The sequence below is a fragment of the Procambarus clarkii genome, chromosome 92 (assembly GCF_040958095.1).
Source record: "Procambarus clarkii isolate CNS0578487 chromosome 92, FALCON_Pclarkii_2.0, whole genome shotgun sequence".
Taxonomy (NCBI): Eukaryota; Metazoa; Arthropoda; class Malacostraca; order Decapoda; family Cambaridae; genus Procambarus; species Procambarus clarkii.
Window position 1 is genome coordinate 4,679,515 of NC_091241.1, and position 6,000 is coordinate 4,685,514.

At 48.3% G+C, this 6,000-nt stretch overlaps 1 protein-coding gene across 2 annotated transcripts in view; it reads right to left on the reverse strand.

The window, feature by feature from the left end:
- LOC123775136 (chromodomain-helicase-DNA-binding protein 6) overlaps positions 1-2,781 on the reverse strand; it is a 141,022-nt gene extending 138,241 nt beyond the window's left edge. The window contains exon 1 of one of the 2 annotated variants that reach the window (XM_069319176.1): positions 2,533-2,781. The gene's annotated coding sequence lies outside the window, so the exon portion shown is untranslated. The remainder of the gene's footprint in view (positions 1-2,532) is intronic. The other variant, XM_069319175.1, reaches the window with a different exon arrangement.
- Between the last annotated feature and the right edge of the window lie 3,219 nt (positions 2,782-6,000).

Here is a 6,000-nt window from a genome sequence, read left to right on the forward strand (position 1 = left end):
GCATGAGCTAAAAGCACTGCTGTTCAGCTTGTGACCACAGCATCTTCTAATAATGTAAAAATATTTATGTGACGTATTATTTACCCACGATAGTATTATAGAAGAACCCGAGTGTGATAATGGCTGTGCACAATGTTCAAATATCAGTGAATCAATGTTGTTCAAGATTGAAACAGCACCACAGCTGAGTATATAAGTATCACACAGATACTTACATATAACGTGTGTGTGTATATAGTGTAATAACAGGAAAAGGAGTATGTTAGGAGGAGCCATTTTGGTGAGGGAGGTAGTTTTCTCCTAGTGTCGTCTGCTGGCTGGTGTGTGACTTGTCAGCAGTGTATGGTGAATAAAACATGTAGATACATATTTATAATGTGTATAGTGTAATAAAAACCACAAACAGTATTCTATGGGAGTAATTTTGGCACGTTAGGTGTTGAAGGAGTTTGGGAGGGGCTGGCTTAGTGTGGCAGCCCACTCTTGTTTTTGGGCTCACCATACCAACTTAGCGATTCGTTATGATGAACACATATGTAGATAGGTATATACAATGTGTGTGTGTGTATAGTGTAATAACAGCAAAAAGTTTGACTGATCGTAGAATATAATACTGTATATATGAGCCCCATAATTTTGAGCATAGCGATGTTCCACATTGAACTATATAAATTCAACAAATTACACACTTCTGAATAATATTACAGCAAAAAAAAAAAAAAAAGAGAAACATCAAAATAATTGTGAAACATTATATTCACAGAAACTGCCGCCCCCACAGGGTGGCGGGGCATTGACCCAGAGTGCCCAATCGCGCAGGGCCCATAATTTACTCAACTTTCCAGTTCCATCACGGCTAAAGTATGTCACATACATTTTTTTTTATTATTTTCCCGTGATCACAGACTGCATTTTAAGAATATAAAAGAAAAAATTTTTGAAAGTGTTTATTTTCGGCACACCATGGAGGGTGTTATATTTTAATGCAGAGCAGTGCAGTGATTAAGTGTTCAGAGGAAGGACCAGAGAGCCATGCCCCATCCCCCGGAAAATACAGCAAGAGGAGTACTGACCACAACACTGACCACCACCTCATCAACACTGGCCAACACCAATGTTTATGCCTTCAACGCCCACAATGCCAATACAGACCACCAGTTCACCTCCACCACCACAAGACCAACAACCACCACAACCTAAACAACAAGACCTACCACCACCACAACAAGTCCAACCACTACCACCAAATCAACAACACTACCATTACAACAACGCTGACCACCATAACCACCAAAAGCCAGGGCCATGCTTGAGGAGAAGAACTCTCAGAACTCCATCCAGGTACAATCCAGGACTAACAATAACACTGACCACCACACCAAACACCAACATTAACTACCACACCAAACACCACCACAACACCAACATTAACCACCACACCACCAACATTAACCACTACACCAACCACCACAACACCAACAATAACCACCACACCACCAACATTAACCACCACACCACCAACATTAATCACCGCACCACCACACCACCACCACCACTGATCACCACAACACTACCAACATTAACCACCACACCACCAACACTGACCACCACAACAACACTACCAACATTAACCACCACACCACCAACACTGATCACACCAACATTAACCACCACAACACCACCACCACCATTAACCACACCACCACCACCATTAACCACCACACCACCAACATTAACCACCACAACACCAACATTAACCACTACAACAACACCAACATTAACCACCACACCACCAACACTGATCACACCACCATTAACTACCACACCACCAACACTGACCACCACAACATCAACATTAACCACACCAACACCATTAACCACCACAACACCAACATTAACCACCACACCACCAACACTGATCACCACCACAACACCAACATTAACCACCACACCACCAACACTGTTCACGCCAACATTAACCACCACACCACCAACACTGACCACCAAAACACTATTAACCACCACAACACCAACATTAACCACACCACCACCATTAACCATCACCATTAACCACCACACCACCACCACACCACCAACATTAACCACCGTTAACCACCCCAACACCACCGTTAACCACCACACCACCCCAACACCACCATTAACCACCACCACACCACTCACCACCCTGGAGGCAGTGACCCACAAGGGAGAGAGGAGTTGACGTGGTGTTGGAGGTGTGGTGTAATAAGATCATAGGGAGGTGGAAGCCTCACCGGCCGGCTGCCCATCACATGCCCGCGCCCTCCTCCTCACCACAACAGTCCCTCGCCGGCCCCACGCCCCCCTGGCTCCTCTCCTAAGTAACTACTATGCCTGTGTTCGCCATTGGAGGTGAGGTGTATGTGATATGGTCAATACCCCCAGTGGCGGCGGCCTGTACTCCCGCACCAATATCTGCCCCCGCGGCCCTGCCCCGCCCCGTCCAGCCCTCGCCCTCTCTCACCCTGCACCCCACAAAGTCTCTGTACTCACCAAGTGCGTCCATTTCGGCCTCAGAGGTAATAAAACACGCTTATTCCCGGGTAGTGGTGGAGCCTCACTGCTATGATAGGTGTTACTCTCCTCGCTCCCGATCACAAACTCTTCATAACACCCACAAACTCCTTCCACACTCGCCGCTCAACACTTCACATACACACTAACACATTTTATTCCACCGCAAGGCCCTTCAAGAGTTATTATCCCGCCGTCGTCACCCACACTTGGCGTAGAAATTATTGCTAGTAAAAAATTTGCGGAGAGTAGAAAATAACATTGGAACTTATCTAGGCTTTAATCAGCTGGTCCAAGGCGAGATGCGTCGAGTGGTGGTATTGGCTGGCGGCCGTGAGCCCCGCGCTGGCTCCTGCTAACTCCGCCAATCACAATTTTGCTTACTACATTTAAGAAATCATTTATACACAGCCCACCAATCACAACCTCGAAATACACACGGCACATCACAGTATACAAAATACACATTACATATATACCTTTGGCTTCAGTATTTATTTAAAATTCTCTAGATTTTTATGTTTTAGTATTTAAGGGTGAGGGAGAGTCGGTTACTGGGAGAGGCGGCGGCCGTAGTACTCTCCCTGTCCTCTCCTCCATATTAATATTTCTGCGCTCTTTAACGACATTTAAATGCCTTGATAATTGTGTGTCGCACCGGGATAAAATTACGATACTCGAGGTTAATGTTATTGTTGTAAAATATATTAGGCAAGTAGGGTGGAGGGCGTCGAGCAGGTGAGGTGATGGCGGCGACCAGCGGCTTGTGGCACTCACATGAGGCCCTACCAGGCACTCACCCTCACCACGGTGGCACTCGGCCCCAGTCACACACACACGCTTGCATTGTAGGCACTCGGTCCCAGTCACACACTCATTGTAGGCACTCTGCTCCAGTTAGACCCTCAAGCTTGCCTGGGAGGCACTCTGGCCCAGGCAGGTGATGAGATAGGAGGCACTCTGGCCCAGGGAAGTGATGATATGGGAGGCACTCTGGCCCAGGGAGGTGATGAGAGGCACTCTGGCCCAGGGAGGTGATGAGACGAGAGGCACTCTGGCCCAGGGAGGTGATGAGACGAGAGGCACTCTGGCCCAGGGAAGTGATGATATGGGAGGCACTCTGGCCCAGGGAGGTGATGAGAGGCACTCTGGCCCAGGGAGGTGATGAGACGAGAGGCACTCTGGCCCAGGCAGGTGATGAGATAGGAGGCACTCTGGCCCAGGGAAGTGATGATATGGGAGGCACTCTGGCCCAGGGAGGTGATGAGAGGCACTCTGGCCCAGGGAGGTGATGAGACGAGAGGCACTCTGGCCCAGGGAGGTGATGAGACGAGAGGCACTCTGGCCCAGGGAGGTGATGAGATGGGAGGCACTCTGGCCCAGGGAAGTGATGATATGGGAGGCACTCTGGCCCAGGGAGGTGATGAGACGAGAGGCACTCTGGCCCAGGGAGGTGATGAGACGAGAGGCACTCTGGCACAGGGAGGTGATGAGAGGCACTCTGGCCCAGGGAGGTGATGAGAGGCACTCTGGCCCAGGGAGGTGATGAGAGGCACTCTGGCCCAGGGAGGTGATGAGAGGCACTCTGACCCAGGGAGGTGATGAGAGGCACTCTGGCCCAGGGAGGTGATGAGAGGCACTCTGGCCCAGGGAGGTGATGAGAGGCACTCTGGCCCAGGGAGGTGATGAGAGGCACTCTGGCCCAGGGAGGTGATGAGAGGCACTCTGGCCCAGGGAGGTGATGAGAGGCACTCTGGCCCAGGGAGGTGATGAGAGGCACTCTGGCCCAGGGAGGTGATGAGAGGCACTCTGGCCCAGGGAGGTGATGAGAGGCACTCTGGCCCAGGGAGGTGATGAGAGGCACTCTGGCCCAGGGAGGTGATGAGAGGCACTCTGGCCCAGGGAGGTGATGAGAGGCACTCTGGCCCAGGGAGGTGATGAGAGGCACTCTGGCCCAGGGAGGTGATGAGAGGCACTCTGGCCCAGGGAGGTGATGAGAGGCACTCTGGCCCAGGGAGGTGATGAGAGGCACTCTGGCCCAGGGAGGTGATGAGAGGCACTCTGGCCCAGGGAGGTGATGAGAGGCACTCTGGCCCAGGGAGGTGATGAGAGGCACTCTGGCCCAGGAAGGTGATGAGAGGCACTGGCCCAGGGAGGTGATGAGAGGCACTCTGGCCCAGGGAGGTGATGAGACGGGAGGCACTCTGGCCCAGGGAGGTGATAGGAGGCACTTAATACCATGGGTATAGACATACTGAAGATAGGAGCAGGAGGAGGAGGAAGGTGGACAGAGGAGAGACTAGAAAGGCAGCTCTCCCTGCCTGGGATGTTGTCAGCATATATATCCTCACCTTTGACCCCTAAAGAAGGTAAAGTTCTTCCTTGTCCATTCCACTTCCACTTCCATTTTGCCCTTGTAACTCGTGCAATTTTTTTTTTCTCCAAATTAGTACAAATTATTGCATGATTGAGCTTTGTATATTATTTGCTTAAATTGTGCACTTGGTGACATAGTACAGTACTGTATGTACATAATGCATTGTCCATTTTGTAGGTACCCCCTACCAGCTTACCACACCTAATTATGGTCAGGTTAGTATAATATGTTTAGAGAGAGTTGGTGAAAATTGCGACTTAGTAAAGTGATATAATGTATAGATAAGTCTGCCCATATTTCAACATGTTCCCGACTTATGAGAGAGACCATAAATCACTACGATTCGGAGACTAATCTGATATTCTTAAGATAGCCAGAATAACCCCCACTATAACAGTGGAGGTCACACAAACTATTATATGCACTATGTTATTGTGATTCATCATTTATTTATTTATTTATTTATATACAAGACGGTACATTGGGTTTGTGAGAATACATAGCATATTATTTACAATCTTGTAAAGCCACTAGTACGCGCAGCGTTTCGGGCAGCAAAAAAAAAAAGTGCCAGAAAAAATCATCTGTAAGTAATAGGTTCTGACAAAATTGACAAAGAAAAATTTTTGAAAACCGCACCTTCAAGAACAAGAGGTCATAAGATTCAAACAAACCTGCAAATTCTTTTTTTTTTTTTTTTTTTTTTAGAAAGTTCACTTGTGCAAACAGAGTGGTAGACGGTTGGAACAAGTTAAGTGAGAAGGTGGTGGAGGCCAAAACTGTCGGTACTCTCAAAGCATCATATGACAAAGAGTACTGGGAAGACGGGACACCATGGCCATAGCTCTTGACCTGTAACCACACTTTGCTCTTGACAAATAGGAGTCCCTGATAAGACTATTTGTTGGCTTTGGAAAGGGCTTTGACACTGTTAACTATAATAACCTTAAATTTCATTCCTATGGGCATCAAGGGCTCACTTCTTTATTCAACATTGTACAAGTGCTGTATACTTGACAGATGAAGTTGTTACAGCTGTGACACATGCATACACCTTGTCCCCTAATGTT